The sequence below is a fragment of the Cherax quadricarinatus genome, chromosome 63 (assembly GCF_038502225.1).
Source record: "Cherax quadricarinatus isolate ZL_2023a chromosome 63, ASM3850222v1, whole genome shotgun sequence".
NCBI classification, from domain to species: domain Eukaryota; kingdom Metazoa; phylum Arthropoda; class Malacostraca; order Decapoda; family Parastacidae; genus Cherax; species Cherax quadricarinatus.
In genome coordinates, this window is record NC_091354.1 from 15,038,312 (window position 1) to 15,061,903 (window position 23,592).

A 23,592-nucleotide genomic window follows, 5' to 3' on the forward strand; every position below is an offset into this window, starting at 1 on the left:
TACTTACTACTACACTGGCATTACCATCATGGTGCCTAGAGACCATCATCATTTGTGTTTTCTCAGGTGCAAATGTTACTTGCCATCGGTTTCCTCAAGCTGATATAGCTCTTAGCTGGTGATTGATGTAGCTTAGAGCAGCTGACATTTCCTCTCTTGGATAAGTGAATGTCAGTGTACAGTCGTCTGCATATGCATGGGATTCTGGGATGAGATGAAGGTCATTGAAGTAGACATTCCATAACAATGGTCCCAGCACACTTCCTTGTGGAGCACTTGCCCCAGTAGGATGTGTTGCTGATTCTGTTCCATTGAGAACTACCGTTAGAGATCTGCCATGAAGGTAATCACTGAGGAGACATAGCGTAGAGCCTGCAATTTCCAGTGCTTGCAGTTTTGCCAAGAGGCCCTGGTGCCACACTCGGTCGAAAGCACCAGCAATGTCCAGTGCTACCACACAGCTGACTTTGGATTCATCCAGTGACTGGTGCCATTTAGTGGAGAGGTTTAACAACAGATCAGCAGCAGAGTAACCTTTCCTGAAGCCATATTGACGGTCACAAAGTAGCGAATGGTAGTCAAAAAACTCTTAAGTCATTTGTCTTGAGATTGTCTCAAGGATCTTGCCAGTGATTGACAGGAGTGACACTGGTCTTTGGTTCCTTCTTTATGCTCTGCTATTTTTGTGAACAGGGACTACATTTGCCTCTTTCCACAGAGAGGGCCATTTACACTGTACTAGGCAGTGCTGAAAGATGAGAGTTAGAGGTACTGCTAACTGGTCTGCACATCTCGGCAATCTTGGGCTCAACTTGTCTGGGTCCACAGCCTTTTCTTGGTCAAGCGATTTATGAAGGAATGCACCTCCTCCTGCCTTATTGTCACCACTGACAGTTTTGACACAGTTCTTGCAGGTAGCCAAGGAGGGGCCCTTCTTGACTACTAGTAGAGGTGGTCCCATCCTCTCGATTTAGAGGTGGAATGAGTTCATCAGGCAGATAACCTTGTCTGTCCTTGACCAGGGACCACCAGGTTTTGGAGCCTACCCTACTTGATGCTAGCTTTCTTTTTGTGTCCACCTCCCATTTAGCAATGGCTCACTTTTGAATGTCACCCATATACCTACAGGCTTGCCTGTGCAAGTTCCTGTTATAGGTGGTAGGATGTCTCTTATACCTTCGCCATGCTTTGTACTTAGCAGTAGCAGCCTCTCTACAACGAAAGCCAAACCAAAGCTGATCTGTAGGCTTCATCACATATTGCCGGTGAGGGATGTGTTCTTGTTGTAGATTAAGGATGTGTCCAGTGAAGGCTTTCACTTGGTTGTCAACATTCCCTTGGAGAAGAGCACTCCAATCAGTGGTGGCGAGTCAAGGGAGGAGCCAGAGATGTGAGTAGGGAAATAAAAATTTCGCATGTCAAATACTGCAAGGTCATCAGAGTCCCTCTGTATAAGGTGTTGGTTGAGGTCACCAACAATTATGATGTGTTGACAGTTGTGTTGTAGCAGAAGGGAGTCCATATTTTCCATTAGGAAGTTGACTGGGTCTGCACGTTGCCACTGAGGTCTGTACATTGCACATGCTAGTACAGAGGTACTAGTGTTTATGCAGAGCTTGAAGAACAACATTTCAAGATGAGTAGGGGTGGCAACATCAATGTGCCGGGCATGTACACTTTTAGAGAAGCACACAGCAACACCACCTCCTTGCCCTTGCCTGTCTCTTCTCATCCATGAGATGTAGTCAGCAATTCTTGGAAAATTTTCTGGAGTTCTGTGGTCCAAAAATGTTTCAACAACAGCTATCATGTCGGGGCATTGAGTGTTCACAAAACTGTGAGAGCTCTCCAACATTAGTAATGAAACCTCTGTTGGCCGACAGGATGCTGATAGACTGGCTCCTCATGTGGTTAGCTTGAGCTGGTGGGTGTGTAAGGCATGTAAGGTGCTGCCCTTGAGAGAGGTAGGGTACAGAGGCAGCTGCAGGGATGTAGGTCTGTGGTCTTGTGTAAGGCACAGTACCACCTGCTGGGCTGAGATAGGAGTAGCTGAGTGGGTGACGTGTGAGAGTGTTCACCAATTCAGAGCTCCTGCTGGTTTGTTCCGAGAACAGGTGGTCCTGTCTGTCAAGTTCCTTTTTCTTCCGACACTGGTCCTCCTGATGTCCTATCTTGTAGCAGTAATTGCACCTGATATCTCGCAGGCAGTTGTTGGCGGTGTGCCCCTTCCGGTGACAGCGAGAGCACTGCCTAGGTGCCTGGGAGGGTGGACTATGATTTGTTGCACCTCCTGTGTTTTGCTGATTTGTCCTCAGGTTCTGCCGCTGGGACTGTGTTAGTGGAGGGTGAGACGGCTGTAGATGTCTTCCTCCTCCACGTCTTCTACCAGTTCTGACAGATGTGTCCCTGCTGTTCGTACTTTGGCGCAGTAGGTGATCAGGTGCAGTGATAGTTCCCTGATTATTAACTGCACCAATCTCTGGTGGAGAAAATCCTGACTCAGAACTTGCCGATGAAGCACTGCTGCCTGATGCTGGAATAGTGTCGGCAGGTGTGCTGACAGGTGTAGGATCAGAGATGGTATGTGCACTGTCTAGTGTACTGTCAGTGGCTGAAGCAGAGATGTCAGGTGTAGGAGAATTAACAGATTCAAGGCTTCCTTCGTTGCTGGGAAGAGGATTTGTTCCCTCTCTCTCTCTCTCTCTCACTGTCTTTTTTTTTTTACACAGGGTTTGACAAGGTTAAGGATCCCTAGCTTTATTGACAAGCTATTTACAGGTTAAGGATTCCTAACTTTATTGGCAAGCTAAGAGCTGTTACCTACATCAGCTCATCTGAAAGCATTTTTATTGTTATGAGACATACAAGTAGGGAACAGGATGAAGTTGGAGCCATCTGTGGGCCAGCATTTTCATTTGATCAACTGACTTTATCTCGTTGACATCATTATGTTGTACGAATGTGTTCCATACTCGAGTCATCCTGGGTATATATGATCTCAGATGGAGTGATGTTCTGGAGAACGGTACAGCCAGAGTGAAGTTGCTGCTTTCTGCCCATCTTGTGGCATAAAAGCTTGTTTCACGCTGTATCATGTGGGAGTTCGATACGTGGATTAGGTAAGAAATACTCACGTAGGCTGTTATTACGTATAATTGCGAAATGTGGAGAGAGCCCGCAGCCGTTACCTTGCCTCCTTGGTCACACCCGTAATACTGACTAGCCGGCTGCCCAGTACCCAGTGAGTGGGTCTTTTGAAATAGTGTCAGTTCAGCGCAATATGAAAGACAGTGACTCAAGCAGAGACGGTTGGTCGTTGAGTCAACGGACACTGGTTACTGGTAACTGGTTACTACTACTGAGACCAAGGTAACGGCTGCGGGCTCTCTCCACATTTCGCAATTATACGTAATAACAGCCTACGTGAGTATTTCTTACCTAATCCACGTATCGAACTCCCACATGATAGCTGTCCTAGAAGTGGATCCAAGTGTGGTACTTTGACAATATTGGCCTTGTACATAGCAGTAAGGCCACCCACATCCCTATGTTGAAGGCTTTGCTGAAATGACAAATCTATCCAGGATGGGTCCAGGAGAGAGATGAGATGTCTTGCTCTGTTCTCTACTCTGTCAAGCAGTCGCAGATGAGCGGGGAGGGGGGGGGAAGTAAACCAAGAAAGTGGAGCATACTCAAGGTGTGAGCATACTTGTGCCTCATACAGAATCTTGCAACCCCTACTGTCAAGCAGATGGGGTTGCAAGATTCTGTACTAGACACAAGTACGCTCACACCTTGAGTATGCTTGCTCTCTCTCTCTCTCTCTCTCTCTCTCTCTCTCTCTCTCTCTCTCTCTCTCTCTCTCTCTCTCTCTCTCTCTCTCTCTCTCTCTCTCTCTCTCTCTCTCTCTCTCTCTCTCTCTCTCTCTCTCTCTCTCTCTCTCTCTCTCTCTCTCTCTCTCTCTCTCTCTCTCTCTCTCTCTCTCTCTCTCTCTCTCTCTCTCTCTCTCTCTCTCTCTCTCTCTCTCTCTCTCTTTCTCTCTCTCTCTCTCTCTCTCTCTCTCTCTCTCTCTCTCTTTCTCTCTCTCTCTCTCTCTCTCTCTCTCTCTCTCTCTCTCTCTCTCTCTCTCTTTCTCTCTCTCTCTCTCTCTCTCTCTCTCTCTCTCTCTCTCTCTCTCTCTCTCACTCTCTCACTTTCTCTCACTCTCTCACTCTCTCTCTCTCTCTCACTCTCTCACTCTCACTCTCTCTCACTCTCACACTCTCTCTCTCTCTCTCTCACTCTCTCACTCTCTCACTCTCTCTCTCACACACACACACACACACACACACACACACCAAAACGAGTCCTTGGTTTACCCGAAGGTGTAGGGAGGCAAAAACTAAGTGCAACAGAGAATGGAAAAGGTACAGGAGGCATAGGACCCAGGAAAACAAGGAGATTAGTAGAAGAGCCAGAAACGAGTATGCACAGATAAGGAGGGAGGCCCAGCGACAGTATGAAAACGACATAGCATCGAAAGTCAAATCTGACCCGAAACTGCTGTATAGCCACATTAGGAGGAAGACAACAGTCAAGGACCAGGTGATAAGGCTGAGGAAAGAAGGTGGAGAACTCACAAGAAATGGTCAAGAGGTATGTGAGGAGCTCAACACGAGATTTAAGGAAGTATTTACAGTAGAGACAGGAAGGACTCTGGGGGGACAAACCAGATGGGGACACCAGCAAGGAATACACCAACAAGTGTTGGACGACATTCATACAGATGAGGAGGAGGTGAAGAAACTGCTAAGGGGCATCGATACCTCAAAGGCAATGGGACCGGACAACATCTCCCCGTGGGTCCTTAGAGAGGGAGCAGATATGTTGTGCGTGTCACTTACCACAATCTTCAACACGTCCCTGGAAACTGGGCAACTAGCTGAGGTATGGAAGACGGCAAATGTAGTTCCCATTTTTAAAAAAGGAGACAGAAAAGAGGCACTAAACTATAGACCTGTGTCATTGACATGTATAGTATGCAAAGTTATGGAGAAGATTATCAGGAGGAGAGTGGTGGAACACCTGGAACAGAACAAGAGTATAAATGCCAACCAACACTGATTCATGGAAGGCAAATCCTGTGTCACAAACCTTCTGGAGTTTTATGATAAAATAACAGAAGTAAGACACGAGAGAGAGGGGTGGGTTGATTGCATCTTCTTGGACTGCAAGAAGGCCTTTGACACAGTTCCTCACAAGAGATTAGTGCAGAAGCTAGAGCATCAGGCACATATAACAGGAAGGGCACTGCAATGGATCAGAGAATACCTGACAGGGAGGCAACAACGAGTCATGGTACGTAATGATGTATCACAGTGGGCACCTGTGACGAGCGGGGTCCCACAGGGGTCGGTCCGAGGACCAGTGCTATTTTTGGTATATGTGAACGACATGATGGAAGAGTTAGACTCAGAAGTGTCCCTGTTTGCAGATGATGTGAAGTTAATGAGGAGAATTAAATCTGATGAGGCAGGACTTCAAAGAGACCTGGACAGACTGGACACCTGGTCCAACAAATGGCTTCTCGAATTTAATCCTGCCAAATGCAAAGTCATGAAGATAGGGGAAGGGCACAGAAGACCACAGACAGAGTATAGGCTAGGTGGCCAAAGACTGCAAACCTCACTCAAGGAGAAAGATCTTGGGGTGAGTATAATACCGAGCATGTCTCCGGAAGCACACATCAATCAGATAACTGCTGCAGCATATGGGCGCTTGGCAAACCTGAGAACAGCATTCCGATACCTTAGTAAGGAATCGTTCAAGACACTGTACACCGTGTATGTCAGGCCCATACTGGAGTATGCAGCACCTGTTTGGAACCTGCACTTGATAAAGCACGTCAAGAAACTAGAGAAAGTACAAAGGTTTGCGACAAGGTTAGTTCCAGAGCTAAGGGGAATGTCCTATGAAGAAAGATTAAGGGAAATCGGCCTGACGACACTGGAGGACAGGAGGATCAGGGGAGACATGATAACGACATATAAAATACTGCGTGGAATAGACAAGGTGGACAAAGACAGGATGTTCCAAGGAGGGGACACAGAAACAAGAGGCCACAATTGGAAGTTGAAGACACAAATGAGTCAGAGAGATATTAGGAAGTATTTCTTCAGTCATAGAGTTGTCAGGCAGTGGAATAGCCTAGAAAATGACTTAGTGGAGGCAGGAACCATACACAATTTTAAGACGAGGTTTGATAAAGCTCATGGAGCGGGGAGAGAGAGGGCCCAGTAGCAACCGGTGAAGAGGCGGGGCCAGGAGCTAAGACTCGACCCCTGCAACCACAAATAGGTGAAATAGGTGAGTACGTACGTACGTACGTACACACACACACACACACACACACACACACACACACACACACACACACACACACACACACACACACACACACACACACACACACACACACACACACACACACACACACACACACACACACACACACACACATAAACACGCTAAGATAACAGGGATATCTTGCTACTCCTACTTACACTTTGGTCACACTTCACAGACACGCACATGCATATATATATATACATACATCTAGGTTTTTCTCCTTTTTCTAAATAGCTCTTGTTCTTTTTTATTTCTTCTATTGTCCATGGGGAAGTGGAAAAGAATCTTTCCTCCGTAAGCCATGCGTGTCGTATGAGGCGACTAAAATGCCGGGAGCAATGGGCTAGTAACCCCTTCTCCTGTATACAATTACTAAAAAAGAGAAGAAGAAAAACTTTATAAAACTGGGTTGCTTAAATGTGCGTGGATGTAGTGCGGATGACAAGAAACAGATGATTGCTGATGTTATGAATGAAAAGAAGTTGGATGTCCTGGCCCTAAGCGAAACAAAGCTGAAGGGAGTAGGAGAGTTTCAGTGGGGGGAAATAAATGGGATTAAATCTGGAGTATCTGAGAGAGTTAGAGCAAAGGAAGGGGTAGCAGTAATGTTAAATGATCAGTTATGGAAGGAGAAAAGAGAATATGAATGTGTAAATTCAAGAATTATGTGGATTAAAGTAAAGGTTGGATGCGAGAAGTGGGTCATAATAAGCGTGTATGCACCTGGAGAAGAGAGGAATGCAGAGGAGAGAGAGAGATTTTGGGAGATGTTAAGTGAATGTATAGGAGCCTTTGAACCAAGTGAGAGAGTAATTGTGGTAGGGGACTTGAATGCTAAAGTAGGAGAAACTTTTAGAGAGGGTGTGGTAGGTAAGTTTGGGGTGCCAGGTGTAAATGATAATGGGAGCCCTTTGATTGAACTTTGTATAGAAAGGGGTTTAGTTATAGGTAATACATATTTTAAGAAAAAGAGGATAAATAAGTATACACGATATGATGTAGGGCGAAATGACAGTAGTTTGTTGGATTATGTATTGGTAGATAAAAGACTGTTGAGTAGACTTCAGGATGTACATGTTTATAGAGGGGCCACAGATATATCAGATCACTTTCTAGTTGTAGCTACACTGAGAGTAAAAGGTAGATGGGATACAAGGAGAATAGAAGCATCAGGGAAGAGAGAGGTGAAGGTTTATAAACTAAAAGAGGAGGCAGTTAGGGTAAGATATAAACAGCTATTGGAGGATAGATGGGCTAATGAGAGCATAGGCAATGGGGTCGAAGAGGTATGGGGTAGGTTTAAAAATGTAGTGTTAGAGTGTTCAGCAGAAGTTTGTGGTTACAGGAAAGTGGGTGCAGGAGGGAAGAGGAGCGATTGGTGGAATGATGATGTAAAGAGAGTAGTAAGGGAGAAAAAGTTAGCATATGAGAAGTTTTTACAAAGTAGAAGTGATGCAAGGAGGGAAGAGTATATGGAGAAAAAGAGAGAAGTTAAGAGAGTGGTGAAGCAATGTAAAAAGAGAGCAAATGAGAGAGTGGGTGAGATGTTATCAACAAATTTTGTTGAAAATAAGAAAAAGTTTTGGAGTGAGATTAACAAGTTAAGAAAGCCTAGAGAACAAATGGATTTGTCAGTTAAAAATAGGAGAGGAGAGTTATTAAATGGAGAGGTAGAGGTATTGGGAAGATGGAAGGAATATTTTGAGGAATTGTTAAATGTTGATGAAGATAGGGAAGCTGTGATTTCGTGTATAGGGCAAGGAGGAATAACATCTTGTAGGAGTGAGGAAGAGCCAGTTGTGAGTGTGGGGGAAGTTCGTGAGGCAGTAGGTAAAATGAAAGGGGGTAAGGCAGCCGGGATTGATGGGATAAAGATAGAAATGTTAAAAGCAGGTGGGGATATAGTTTTGGAGTGGTTGGTGCAATTATTTAATAAATGTATGGAAGAGGGTACGGTACCTAGGGATTGGCAGAGAGCATGCATAGTTCCTTTGTATAAAGGCAAAGGGGATAAAAGAGAGTGCAAAAATTATAGGGGGATAAGTCTGTTGAGTGTACCTGGTAAAGTGTATGGTAGAGTTATAATTGAAAGAATTAAGAGTAAGACGGAGAATAGGATAGCAGATGAACAAGGAGGCTTTAGGAAAGGTAGGGGGTGTGTGGACCAGGTGTTTACAGTGAAACATATAAGTGAACAGTATTTAGATAAGGCTAAAGAGGTCTTTGTGGCATTTATGGATTTGGAAAAGGCGTATGACAGGGTGGATAGGGGGGCAATGTGGCAGATGTTGCAAGTGTATGGTGTAGGAGGTAGGTTACTGAAAGCAGTGAAGAGTTTTTACGAGGATAGTGAGGCTCAAGTTAGAGTATGTAGGAAAGAGGGAAATTTTTTCCCAGTAAAAGTAGGCCTTAGACAAGGATGTGTGATGTCACCGTGGTTGTTTAATATATTTATAGATGGGGTTGTAAGAGAAGTAAATGCGAGGGTCTTGGCAAGAGGCGTGGAGTTAAAAGATAAAGAATCACACACAAAGTGGGAGTTGTCACAGCTGCTCTTTGCCGATGACACTGTGCTCTTGGGAGATTCTGAAGAGAAGTTGCAGAGATTGGTGGATGAATTTGGTAGGGTGTGCAAAAGAAGAAAATTAAAGGTGAATACAGGAAAGAGTAAGGTTATGAGGATAACAAAAAGATTAGGTGATGAAAGATTGAATATCAGATTGGAGGGAGAGAGTATGGAGGAGGTGAACGTATTCAGATATTTGGGAGTGGACGTGTCAGCGGATGGGTCTATGAAAGATGAGGTGAATCATAGAATTGATGAGGGAAAAAGAGTGAGTGGTGCACTTAGGAGTCTGTGGAGACAAAGAACTTTGTCCTTGGAGGCAAAGAGGGGAATGTATGAGAGTATAGTTTTACCAACGCTCTTATATGGGTGTGAAGCGTGGGTGATGAATGTTGCAGCGAGGAGAAGGCTGGAGGCAGTGGAGATGTCATGTCTGAGGGCAATGTGTGGTGTGAATATAATGCAGAGAATTCGTAGTTTGGAAGTTAGGAGGAGGTGCGGGATTACCAAAACTGTTGTCCAGAGGGCTGAGGAAGGGTTGTTGAGGTGGTTCGGACATGTAGAGAGAATGGAGCGAAACAGAATGACTTCAAGAGTGTATCAGTCTGTAGTGGAAGGAAGGCGGGGTAGGGGTCGGCCTAGGAAGGGTTGGAGGGAGGGGGTAAAGGAGGTTTTGTGTGCGAGGGGCTTGGACTTCCAGCAGGCATGCGTGAGCGTGTTTGATAGGAGTGAATGGAGACAAATGGTTTTTAATACTTGACGTGCTGTTGGAGTGTGAGCAAAGTAACATTTATGAAGGGATTCAGGGAAACCGGCAGGCCGGACTTGAGTTCTGGAGATGGGAAGTACAGTGCCTGCACTCTGAAGGAGGGGTGTTAATGTTGCAGTTTAAAAACTGTAGTGTAAAGCACCCTTCTGGCAAGACAGTGATGGAGTGAATGATGGTGAAAGTTTTTCTTTTTCGGGCCACCCTGCCTTGGTGGGAATCGGCCGGTGTGATAATAAAAAAAAAAAAAATAAATAATATATATATACAGTGGACCCCCGGTTAACAATATTTTTTCACTCCAGAAGTATGTTCAGGTGCCAGTACTGACCGAATTTGTTCCCATAAGGAATATTGTGAAGTAGATTAGTCCATTTCAGACCCCCAAACATACACGTACAAACGCACTTACATAAATACACTTACATAATTGGTCGCATTTGGAGGTAATCGTTATGCGGGGGTCCACTGTGTGTGTATATATATATATATATTATATATATATATATATATATATATATATATATATAGGTAGTAGGTTGGTAGACAGCAACCACCCAGGGAAGTACTACCGTCCTGCCAGATGACTGTGAAACAAAAACCTGTAACTGTTTTGCATGATGGTAGGATTGCTGGTTTCTTTTTCTGTCTCATAAACACGCTAAGATAACAGGGATATCTTGCTACTCCTACTTACACTTTGGTCACACTTCACAGACACGCACATGCATATATATATATACATACATCTAGGTTTTTCTCCTTTTTCTAAATAGCTCTTGTTCTTTTTTATTTCTTCTATTGTCCATGGGGAAGTGGAAAAGAATCTTTCCTCCGTAAGCCATGCGTGTCGTATGAGGCGACTAAAATGCCGGGAGCAATGGGCTAGTAACCCCTTCTCCTGTATACAATTACTAAAAAAGAGAAGAAGAAAAACTTTATAAAACTGGGTTGCTTAAATGTGCGTGGATGTAGTGCGGATGACAAGAAACAGATGATTGCTGATGTTATGAATGAAAAGAAGTTGGATGTCCTGGCCCTAAGCGAAACAAAGCTGAAGGGGGTAGGAGAGTTTCAGTGGGGGGAAATAAATGGGATTAAATCTGGAGTATCTGAGAGAGTTAGAGCAAAGGAAGGGGTAGCAGTAATGTTAAATGATCAGTTATGGAAGGAGAAAAGAGAATATGAATGTGTAAATTCAAGAATTATGTGGATTAAAGTAAAGGTTGGATGCGAGAAGTGGGTCATAGTAAGCGTGTATGCACCTGGAGAAGAGAGGAATGCAGAGGAGAGAGAGAGATTTTGGGAGATGTTAAGTGAATGTATAGGAGCCTTTGAACCAAGTGAGAGAGTAATTGTGGTAGGGGACTTGAATGCTAAAGTAGGAGAAACTTTTAGAGAGGGTGTGGTAGGTAAGTTTGGGGTGCCAGGTGTAAATGATAATGGGAGCCCTTTGATTGAACTTTGTATAGAAAGGGGTTTAGTTATAGGTAATACATATTTTAAGAAAAAGAGGATAAATAAGTATACACGATATGATGTAGGGCGAAATGACAGTAGTTTGTTGGATTATGTATTGGTAGATAAAAGACTGTTGAGTAGACTTCAGGATGTACATGTTTATAGAGGGGCCACAGATATATCAGATCACTTTCTAGTTGTAGCTACACTGAGAGTAAAAGGTAGATGGGATACAAGGAGAATAGAAGCATCAGGGAAGAGAGAGGTGAAGGTTTATAAACTAAAAGAGGAGGCAGTTAGGGTAAGATATAAACAGCTATTGGAGGATAGATGGGCTAATGAGAGCATAGGCAATGGGGTCGAAGAGGTATGGGGTAGGTTTAAAAATGTAGTGTTAGAGTGTTCAGCAGAAGTTTGTGGTTACAGGAAAGTGGGTGCAGGAGGGAAGAGGAGCGATTGGTGGAATGATGATGTAAAGAGAGTAGTAAGGGAGAAAAAGTTAGCATATGAGAAGTTTTTACAAAGTAGAAGTGATGCAAGGAGGGAAGAGTATATGGAGAAAAAGAGAGTGGTGAAGCAATGTAAAAAGAGAGCAAATGAGAGAGTGGGTGAGATGTTATCAACAAATTTTGTTGAAAATAAGAAAAAGTTTTGGAGTGAGATTAACAAGTTAAGAAAGCCTAGAGAACAAATGGATTTGTCAGTTAAAAATAGGAGAGGAGAGTTATTAAATGGAGAGTTAGAGGTATTGGGAAGATGGAGGGAATATTTTGAGGAATTGTTAAATGTTGATGAAGATAGGGAAGCTGTGATTTCGTGTATAGGGCAAGGAGGAATAACATCTTGTAGGAGTGAGGAAGAGCCAGTTGTGAGTGTGGGGGAAGTTCGTGAGGCAGTAGGTAAAATGAAAGGGGGTAAGGCAGCCGGGATTGATGGGATAAAGATAGAAATGTTAAAAGCAGGTGGGGATATAGTTTTGGAGTGGTTGGTGCAATTATTTAATAAATGTATGGAAGAAGGTAAGGTACCTAGGGATTGGCAGAGAGCATGCATAGTTCCTTTGTATAAAGGCAAAGGGGATAAAAGAGAGTGCAGAAATTATAGGGGGATAAGTCTGTTGAGTGTACCTGGTAAAGTGTATGGTAGAGTTATAATTGAAAGAATTAAGAGTAAGACGGAGAATAGGATAGCAGATGAACAAGGAGGCTTTAGGAAAGGTAGGGGGTGTGTGGACCAGGTGTTTACAGTGAAACATATAAGTGAACAGTATTTAGATAAGGCTAAAGAGGTCTTTGTGGCATTTATGGATTTGGAAAAGGCGTATGACAGGGTGGATAGGGGGGCAATGTGGCAGATGTTGCAAGTGTATGGTGTAGGAGGTAGGTTACTGAAAGCAGTGAAGAGTTTTTACGAGGATAGTGAGGCTCAAGTTAGAGTATGTAGGAAAGAGGGAAATTTTTTCCCAGTAAAAGTAGGCCTTAGACAGGGATGTGTGATGTCACCGTGGTTGTTTAATATATTTATAGATGGGGTTGTAAGAGAAGTAAATGCGAGGGTCTTGGCAAGAGGCGTGGAGTTAAAAGATAAAGAATCACACACAAAGTGGGAGTTGTCACAGCTGCTCTTTGCTGATGACACTGTGCTCTTGGGAGATTCTGAAGAGAAGTTGCAGAGATTGGTGGATGAATTTGGTAGGGTGTGCAAAAGAAGAAAATTAAAGGTGAATACAGGAAAGAGTAAGGTTATGAGGATAACAAAAAGATTAGGTGATGAAAGATTGAATATCAGATTGGAGGGAGAGAGTATGGAGGAGGTGAACGTATTCAGATATTTGGGAGTGGACGTGTCAGCAGATGGGTCTATGAAAGATGAGGTGAATCATAGAATTGATGAGGGAAAAAGAGTGAGTGGTGCACTTAGGAGTCTGTGGAGACAAAGAACTTTGTCCTTGGAGGCAAAGAGGGGAATGTATGAGAGTGTAGTTTTACCAACGCTCTTATGTGGGTGTGAGGCGTGGGTGGTGAATGTTGCAGCGAGGAGAAGGCTGGAGGCAGTGGAGATGTCATGTCTGGGGGCAGTGTGTGGTGTGAATATGGTGCGGAGAATTCGTAGTTTGGAGGTTGGGAGGAGGTGCGGGATTACCAAAACTGTTGTCCAGAGGGCTGAGGAAGGGTTGTTGAGGTGGTTCGGACATGTAGAGAGAATGGAGCGAAACAGAATGACTTCAAGAGTGTATCAGTCTGTAGTGGAAGGAAGGCGGGGTAGGGGTCGGCCTAGGAAGGGTTGGAGGGAGGGGGTAAAGGAGGTTTTGTGTGCGAGGGGCTTGGACTTCCAGCAGGCATGCGTGAGCGTGTTTGATAGGAGTGAATGGAGACAAATGGTTTTTAATACTTGACGTGCTGTTGGAGTGTGAGCAAAGTAACATTTATGAAGGGATTCAGGGAAACCGGCAGGCCGGACTTGAGTCCTGGAGATGGGAAGTACAGTGCCTGCACTCTGAAGGAGGGGTGTTAATGTTGCAGTTTAAAAACTGTAGTGTAAAGCACCCTTCTGGCAAGACAGTGATGGAGTGAATGATGGTGAAAGTTTTTCTTTTTCGGGCCACCCTGCCTTGGTGGGAATCGGCCGGTGTGATAATAAAAAAAAATAAAAATATATATATATATATATATATATATATATATATATATATATATATATATATATATATATACATACATACATACATACATACATACATACACACACCCTTCTGGCAAGACAGTGATGGAGTGAATGATGGTGAAAGTTTTTCTTTTTCGGGCCACCCTGCCTTGGTGGGAATCGGCCAGTGTGATAATAAAAAAAAAACATACATACATACATACATTCAACCTTACTGTCCTCTTCCTTCGCCATTCTCCCTCCATCTTCCTCCCCCCTCTCTGTCACCCTGCACTCTTTCCATCTATCTACCTTCTCTCTCTCTCTCCCTTTTTCACTAATCTCCTTTCACTCTCTCCCTCCTTCACTCTCTTTCTCTCACCCTCTTCCTGCATTTCCTTTTTCACTAACCCTCTTTGTCCGTCTCTCTCTCCCTTCACTGTTCCCACTTCTCTCCCTCCTGTTGTTGGGCTGTGTAAGTGCCAATTTGTCAGTTTTATTATAAAAAATTGGGACCTAACTTCCCCTTTTGGAACTGGAAAATTATTGTATCAAGCATAAACATTAACATGACATCAAATGGGCACCATATTACATGACATCAAATGGGCACCATATTACACGACATATTAACACGACATCAAATTGCACCATATTACATGACATATTAACACAACATCAAATTGCACCATATTACACGACATATTAACGCTATATCAAATGGGTACCATGTTCTTTTTAGCCGTTAAGAAGAAATTAATTTTTGTTTTACACCTAGTAACAAAATCAGCAAATTAATGATTGCATTCTTAAGATGGTTGTCAATTTAAAGTTTTTAGTCATTAGATGAGCAGTTCCATATTTTTGGGCCATACTTCAACCTCTTATCATATTAATAATGTTAGGTAAAAAGATACATGTGCAACTAATGAAACATTTTATAAAAATGATAATAATATTTATTTCTGCAAGTATGTGATACAGTTTATATAGACCTAGCCGACATCAGTGACATTCTGCATAGAAAACCCCTGGTTATGCAGAGTATTTCAGGCAACTTAGGTTAATTTTGTTCCCCTGGATGTGATCCACTCCAGGTGGCTAACACCCCAGTTCCTACTTGTTGCTGGGTGAACAGGGACAGCAGGTGTTTACACCCATACCAGGGATTGAACCATAAACAATCAATGTGTGAGCTAAGTGCGCTACCAACCGAGCATTAGTTACACATATCCTTTTACCTAACATATTGTCAGTAATTCTACTGTCATTATTACAAATTACTGTAATGTGTAAGCCCCTCACCACATGCATTGAATGAACATGTACTGTATTAAAAAATAAATGTTAAATGTTGCTTTGCATAAAATTTAGCCTTGTTAAAAAAAAAAATCCGTCTGGAGAGAAAATAGGAGTTATAATTCGAATTCCATTATTGGAAGGCCTTGCATAGAGAGCTCTCATGGTACTAATTGATCATGCAGTGTTTTTGACACACTTACTTTACTTGCTAGACTTTGCAGTCATATTCAGGACTGCATTGCTAATTATAAATATGCAGATTTGATAAATAAGCAGATTTGAGATTGTTTTCAGATGCGACTTAAAAGTTTCATCTGCATACATTTTTCTATATATACATTCCTTTTGTAGAATGTAAAAATGTACATATACAAAAAAAAATGTATTTTGAGAAAAATGCATGCAGATGAAACTTGTAAGTCTCATCTGAAAACAGTCTCAAATCTGCTTATTTTGACTTCAGTTTCCTTTAATTTATGTAATGTAGTTTACATGTAATGAGACATCGGTAGGCACAAAAGAAAGCCACTAATTACAGTATACAGTGCATTTCAGGCAAACTAATCCTAGTGTTTAAAATGTTATTTAAGATCCAGACACAGACTATTAAGTAGGACTTCTTAGGCCTCTTAACTACAATCATAAGTACGATAAGAAAGGTAGCTAATGAACAAATGGTCAATTACAAAAGTATTACGTATTTCAAACTAATTCAGTGATCTTCAGTTTTGTGGAGTGATTAAATAGAGATGATTAAGATACAACAAGTTACTTATGTGAAGGCTTACTCAGCCCTGTAACAACTTCAGACAGTATTACCCAGGCTGGCTCCTTCTCAGGAAAATTAGTGAATAGAAAAAGAAATAATAACAGACAAACATAAACACTTTATTATGTAGAAAATATAAAATGTAAAACACTTAAATATGAAATATTAATCCTACATTAAAGAAAATGAAAAATGAAAAATATAAATGATAACTGAATTCAACGCTAATTTAAAACTTGGGTGTCTGGTGTTGGTGACACTGCTTGTTCAAATCGTAGCCGTTGCTGATGTGGGGTGGGGGGTCGCAGGTGTTGGTGACCACCACTGGCTAGTTCTTCACAGAGAATCGCCGTGATTATTATCCCGATGACAGGAAAGCAGGTTCTTTACCGCTGCAATGATGTGGGGTTACGTCCTGCAATTTCATACAGGTAGTTCAATACAAAATGGGACGTCTCCAGGACGTTAGTCCGTCTCCTGTTCTTCTCGTTGATTGACAGGTGACTCTCACTGTCATCCAAGCTGAAAAGATAGACAGGTTACCCACTGCTTAAATAATCACTCTCCATGGCAGTGTACATTACTCAAAAGACGTGGTGATTATTACAACAGTCAACCTAGAGCAAGACTGAAAGGACTAAGTTTATTATTGGTCAAAAGTGAAGCTTTTAACCAATAAATCCACTAGAATACAAGGCAGGCATGTACTTACAGTAGTGTTGGGAGCTGCGAGTCGAGTGATTTACTGTTTGACCAGAGCCCCATACGTCACCTTTTGAGGGGGGGGAAGAGGGAGGGGAAGGGATAGCGGGAGCTAGACTGACCCTACGTTAACAAGCAGCCGGCAATCAAACTATCACTTTAGGGGTGGGGGAGAAAAGGCGGGAAAAACGGGAGCGTGACTCACCCTACCTTAACTAGTAGCCGGCAATGAAACTATCACTTTTGGGGAGGGGGAAGAAAGGCGGGAGCGTGACTCACCCTACCTTAAGTAGTAGCCGGTAATGAAACTATTGTTACTATATTGCTACTCCTATCTATTGAACTTTTCCCTCACAACTTAGTTACATAGAAATATGATGGACCTTCCATACCTTTGCACCCCTCTGTGAAACACACAACTAGATTATTAAATTCTGTTAAAACTGAAGCAACATTCCCATTTGCAAAAATCATAAGAGTCACAAATTTTTCTGTGTACCACACATTGTTTATTACAGTATTACAATACTTTATTTAGTTTTTGTTTCAAAATATTTTAGTTTTGTAGCATAAAGCATTTAATCTTCTGATGCTTCTATACCATGCTTGCAAATTATCATGTTATGTCAAAATGTCCATACTAATTATTATTTAATTTTTAGGTGGTTGATGATTATTATTTTCTTGTATCTTCAGCCTTCTAGTAGTGGAAGAACAGCAGAACTACTTGGTGGGGCAACAGGCTTTGTTGGATTCAGTGCTTTGCAAGACTTGGGTTATGTGCCTGCAGCCTCACAAGCAGCTCAAGCTGATGATAGTGCTATTTCTGCTGAATTTAGAGTTGCTCTACGTAAAATGACCAAAAAGGATTCTACAACAAAAATTAAGGTTGGCTTGAAAATCTGTGTAATTTGTTTATTCTAATGAAGTACATAGTTAATAAATAGAGATAAAGATGAATTTAATTCTGATTTTAAGAATGTTCAAGAGTAGTCATGAACCATTGTTGGAACATTATCATTAACCACTGTATTCCTCTCTAGACTGCTATGTTAGCAAACCTTCAAATTAACATCCCAATTTTAAAATTGCTGGATAGATCTTTTGAACTGCTGTAGTTGGCATTCTGTTTTGTGGAAATTCCATAAATGTATTTACCAATACAGTGGAAGCTTGACTTAGGAGTTTAATCCATTCCAGGAGCTAGCTAGTAACTCAATTTACTCATATATCAAATTAATTTTCCTCATTTAAATTAATTGAAAAGCCATTAATTCGTTCCTGCTGTCTGGAGAGACGAGAAAAAAATACTTGAATATGACGCTATTATCAATTGTACGGCTTATTTATCTATCACAATTCATCTAGTATGACATAATAAACAATATAATTAGCACAGAAACATGATATATACTCTAGAATGAATAAAGCGTCAGCCATTTGTCACAATTTGACCGTAGTATCTTCCCATGTTCTTACTGTAAGAGAAAACGGAGTATTTTTGAGGCTAACTGCAGTAGATCACTAGGACCCATGGTTAGAAAAAAGAAATTTCACCAAATAACTGTCAAAAAAATGCAAACAAGCACGAGAGAACTGCCCCCACAGGGATGTAAACATGTTTACTGCTTACCAGCTGTGCCAACTAGCAGAAGCAATCTGAATTATTACGTGGTGGCCTGGTGGCTAACGCTCTCGCTTCACACGGCGAGGGTCTGGGTTCAATTCCCAGCCAGAGTAGAAACATTGGGCGTGTTTCTTTCCACCTGTTGTCTATGTTCCCCATCAGTAAAGTGGGTACCTAGGTGTTAGTCGACTGGTGTGGGCCGCATCCTGGGACACTGACCTAATTTGCCCAACATGCAGACCATAACAGGGGGCTTTCTATATACAGTGGACCCCCGGTTCACGATACTAATCCGTTCCTGAGAGCTCATCGTAAACCAAAAATATCGGAAAGCGAATCAATTTTCCCCATAAGAAATAATGGAAATCAAATTAATTCGTGCAAGGCACCCAAAAGTATGAAAAAAAAAAACTTTTACCACATGAAATATTAAGTTTAATGCAATAGAATAGTAATTACAATAACAACAATAACAATAAATAACGAAAGAATAATTGACACTTACCTTTAATGAAGATCTGGTGATGATTGATGGGATGGGAGGAGGGGAGAGTGTGGATGGTGTTAGCATTTAGAAGGGGAATCCCCCTCCATTAGGACTTGAGGTAGCAAGTCCTTTTCTGGGGTTACTTCCCTTCTTCTTTTAATGCCACTAGGACCAGGTTGAGAGTCACTGGACCTCTGTCGCACAACATATCTGTCCATAGAGGCCTGTACCTCTCGTTCCTTTATGACTTTCCTAAAGTGGTTCACAACATTGTCAGTGTAATAGTCACCAGCACGGCTTGCAATAGCTGTCTGAGGGTGATTTTCATCCATGAAGGTTTGCACTTCAAGCCACTTTGCACAGATTTCCTTAATCTTTGAAGTAGGCAACTTCTTCAGTTTCTCTCTCCCCTCCTCCGAAGCAATTTCCTCAGGTGTGGCCTCTTGCTGGTGAAGTTGATCTAGCAGCTCATCAGTGGTTAGTTCTTCATTGTCCTCCTCCACCAACTCTTCCACATCCTCCCCACTTACCTCCAACCCCAAGGATTTCCCCAATGCCACAATGGATTCCTCAACTGGCATAGGCTTCTCAGGGTTAGCCTCAAACCCTTCGAAATCCCTTTTGTCTACACATTCTGGCCACAGTCTTTTCCAGGCAGAGTTCAAGGTCCTCTTAGTCACTCCCTCCCAAGCCTTACCTATAAGTTTTACACAATTGAGGATAGTAAAGTGATCCTTCCAAAACTCCTTTAGAGTCAATTGAGTTTCTGTGGTCACTTCAAAGCACCTTTCAAACATAGCTTTTGTGTACAGTTTCTTGAAGTTGGAAATGACCTGCTGGTCCATGGGCTGCAGGAGAGGAGTGGTATTAGGAGGCAAAAACTTGACCTTAATGAAACTCATGTCCCCACAAAGTCGCTCTGACAAATCTGTAGGATGACCAGGGGCATTGTCTAATACCAGGAGGCACTTAAGGTCTAATTCCTTTTCAATTAGGTAATTTTTCACACTGGGGGCAAATGCATGGTGTAACCAGTCATAGAAAAAGTCCCTAGTGACCCATGCCTTATTGTTTGCCCTCCACAGCACACACAAATTAGCCTTGAGGACATTCTTTTGCCTGAACGCTCTGGGAGTTTGAGTGATACACCAATAAAGGCTTCACTTTGCAATCACCACTAGCATTGGAACACATCAACAGAGTAAGCCTGTCTTTCACAGGCTTATGTCCTGGGAGTACCTTTTCCTCCTGAGTAATGTAGGTCCTGCTTGGTAATTTCTTCCAAAACAGGCCTGTTTCGTCACAGTTAAACACTTGTTCAGGTTTCAATCCTTCAGCCTCTATGTACTCCTTGAATTCATGCACATATTTTTCAGCCGCTTTGTGGTCTGAACTGGCAGCCTCACCATGCCTAATCACACTATGTATTCCACTACGATTCTTAAATCTTTCAAACCAACCTTTGCTGGCCTTAAATTCACTCACATCACCACTAGTTGCAGGCAATTTTTTTACCAAATCGTCATGCAACTGCCTAGCCTTTTCACAAATGATTGCTTGAGAGATGCTATCTGTTTTTCATTTATCCACACAATAACAGTCTCTCAACATTTTCTAACACTTGCGGTCGCTGTTTCGTAATCACAGTTGCACCTTTTGCAAGAACAGCTTCCTTGATTGCCGTTTTCTTGCTCGCTATAGTAGTGATGGTTGATTGGGGTTTACTATACAACCTGACCAGCTCCGACACACGCACTCCACTTTTGTACTTTGCAATTATCTCTTTCTTCATTTCAACAGTCATTAGCACCCTTGGTCTCGAAGGGTTGGCACTGGGAGCTTTCTTGGGGCCCATGGTGACTTATTTTGCAAAAACAGGCACCAAAAACAGTGATAATATGGATAATATGGAATGTACCGAATGTATCCTTAGATGTGCGCACACTGGCTGGCTTGTAAACACTGGCACACACAGGGCAGTTCAGGCCACACATGAACACATCTCGTATGAACCACATCGCATACTGGGTTTTGTATCGGGAAGCGAGGCAAATTTTCTGCGATATAATGCATCGGTTACCGGATTTATCGGATACCGATAGCATCGCGAACCGGGGATCCACTGTAGTAGTACGTCATTGATGTCAGCTAGGCATGTATACCATGTACATGTACTTGTAGTAAATAAAGATATCATTATTATAATAATTATTATTAATTTAGGGACCTGAAGGTCTATCGTTATAATAATAATATTATTTAAATTATTATTATTATTAATTTAGGAAACTGATGCTCTATCATTATAATAATAATTTATAAGTAGTAGTAGTATATTATTATTATTTTTATTATTATGATTATTATTGTTGTTATTAATTTAGGAAACTGAAGTTCTATCATTATTTATTTTTTTTATTATCACTGGCCGATTCCCACCAAGGCAGGGTGGCCCGAAAAGGAAAAACTTTCACCATCATTCACTCCATCACTGTCTTGCCAGATGGGTGCTTTACACTTCAGTTTTTAAACTGCAACATTAACACCCCTCCTTCAGAGTGCAGGCACAGTACTTCCCATCTCCAGGACTCAAGTCCGGCCTGCCGGTTTCCCTGAACCCCTTCATAAATGTTACTTTGCTCACACTCCAACAGCACGTCAAGTATTAAAAACCATTTGTCTCCATTCACTCCTATCAAACACGCTCACGCATGCCTGCTGGAAGTCCAAGCCCCTCTAACCTTTCCTAGGCCGACCCCTACCCCGCCTTCGTTTCACTACAGACTGATACACTCTTGAAGTCACTCTGTTTCGCTCCATTCTCTCTACATGTCCGAACCACCTCAACAACCCTTCCTCAGCCCTCTGGACAACAGTTTTGGTAATCCCGCACCTCCTCCTAACTTCCCTGCTCTATCGTTATTATTATTATTAATTTAGGGAACTGAAGCTCTATCGTTATTATAATAATACAGTAGACTGCCATTGAAGAATTGCTGCACAATTTTATGTAACACGTTGTATAATTAATTTAACATGGTTCAGTTTGTGGGAAGGAAAAAAAAATTCTCTTGCTCAAGCAGCCACCAGGCTGCTTGACCTAAGAAAAGCTTTTGGCACAGTAGACCACGGCATCCTACTCCACAAATTTGACCATTATGGTATAAGAGGCCATGCGCTTGCATATTTCAAATCTTACCTTACTAATAGGTATCAATATGTCACCATTAAAGACACAGCATCAACAACACAGCCACTTGATACTGGAGTTCTGCAGGGAAGTGTCCTTGGTCCCCTGCTCTCCTCATATACATCAATGATCTTCCAAACATATCCCAACACCTGAACCCCATTCTCTTTGCTGACAACACAGCTTATGTCATCTCTCACCCTAATCTTGCCACCCTCAACACCATTGTTAACGAGGAGCTGATCAAAACATCGACTTGGATGACAGCCAATAAACTTACGCTTAACACTGACAAAACCTACTGTATTATGTTTGGTAGCAGAGCAGGAGTTGCACAAATTAACATTAAGATCAACAACACTCTAATTGCCAGACATAATGAAGGCAAATTTCTAGGCCTATACCTCGACAACAACCTGAATTTCAGCACCCATATCCAACACAACCAAAAAAGTATCCAAAACAGTTGGGATCCTCTGCTGCAAAATGCCCTTCTCTCACTATACCACTCACTTATTTATCCATACCTCACCTATGCTATTTGTGCTTGGGGATCAACTGCAGCAACACACCTAAAGCCAATAATAACCCAACAAAAAGCTGCAGTAAGAATAATCACTAAATCCCATCCCTGGCAACACACCCCCCCACTCTTCATAGATCTAAACTTACTCTCTGTTCAGTACATCCACACTTACTACTGTGCAATCTACATCTACAGGACCTTAAATTCCAATATTAACCTTGACCTAAAATGCTTTCTTGATAGTTGTGACAGAACCCACAGGCATAACACCAGACACAAACATCTCTATGACATTCCCCGTGTCCGACTAAACCTTTACAAAAATTCAGTGTATGTCAAAGGCCCCTAAAATCTGGAACACCCTACCTGAAAACTCTAGAACTGCAGACACATTCATCACCTTCAAAACTACCATTTGAAAACATCTTATCTCCCTGATACACCCCATCAACTAATTACACGAATACCACCTGATGGTTCACACTTACACTCACTCACCCATTTGACAATAAACAGAAATATCAATCTCAATCTTAAAATAATGAATCCTAACTAGTCATAAGTTGGCCTGTGATACTCCAATACTGAAACTATGTACTGTGCCAAAACAAAAGCATTCACATTGCTAAACTCACAAACCAGTATTTAGTCACTTAGCCATAATACCAACTTACCTCATAATTTGTAATATTTTAAATTTAAGAATTAATCTAAGTCTGCCCGAAATGCCTAGCCATGCTAGGTGTTCTAGTGGTACCCTCTGTAATTAGTATTTTACTACATGTAAACCACACAATAACCAAATTCTGTAAACTCATCATTGTAATCCTTATAGAGAATAAACTTTGAATTTGAATTGAATTGAATTGTTGTAGAGCAGCCGGGGAGCCCTCCCCGACCACTTCCGGACACCACCCCACCATCCCAGCATTCCTAACTCATACGTGTTCTGTCTTTCTCTGCTACAAGGCAGCCGTGTTTGTCAATTGTGTTATGATATTTTAATTACTATATCTTGGAGTGTGAGCAGGGTAATATTTAGTGAAGGGATTCAGGGAAACCGGTTATTTTCATATAGTCGGACTTGAGTCCTGGAAATGGGAGGTACAATGCCTGCACTTTAAAGGAGGGGTTTGGGATATTGGCAGTTTGGAGGGATATGTTGT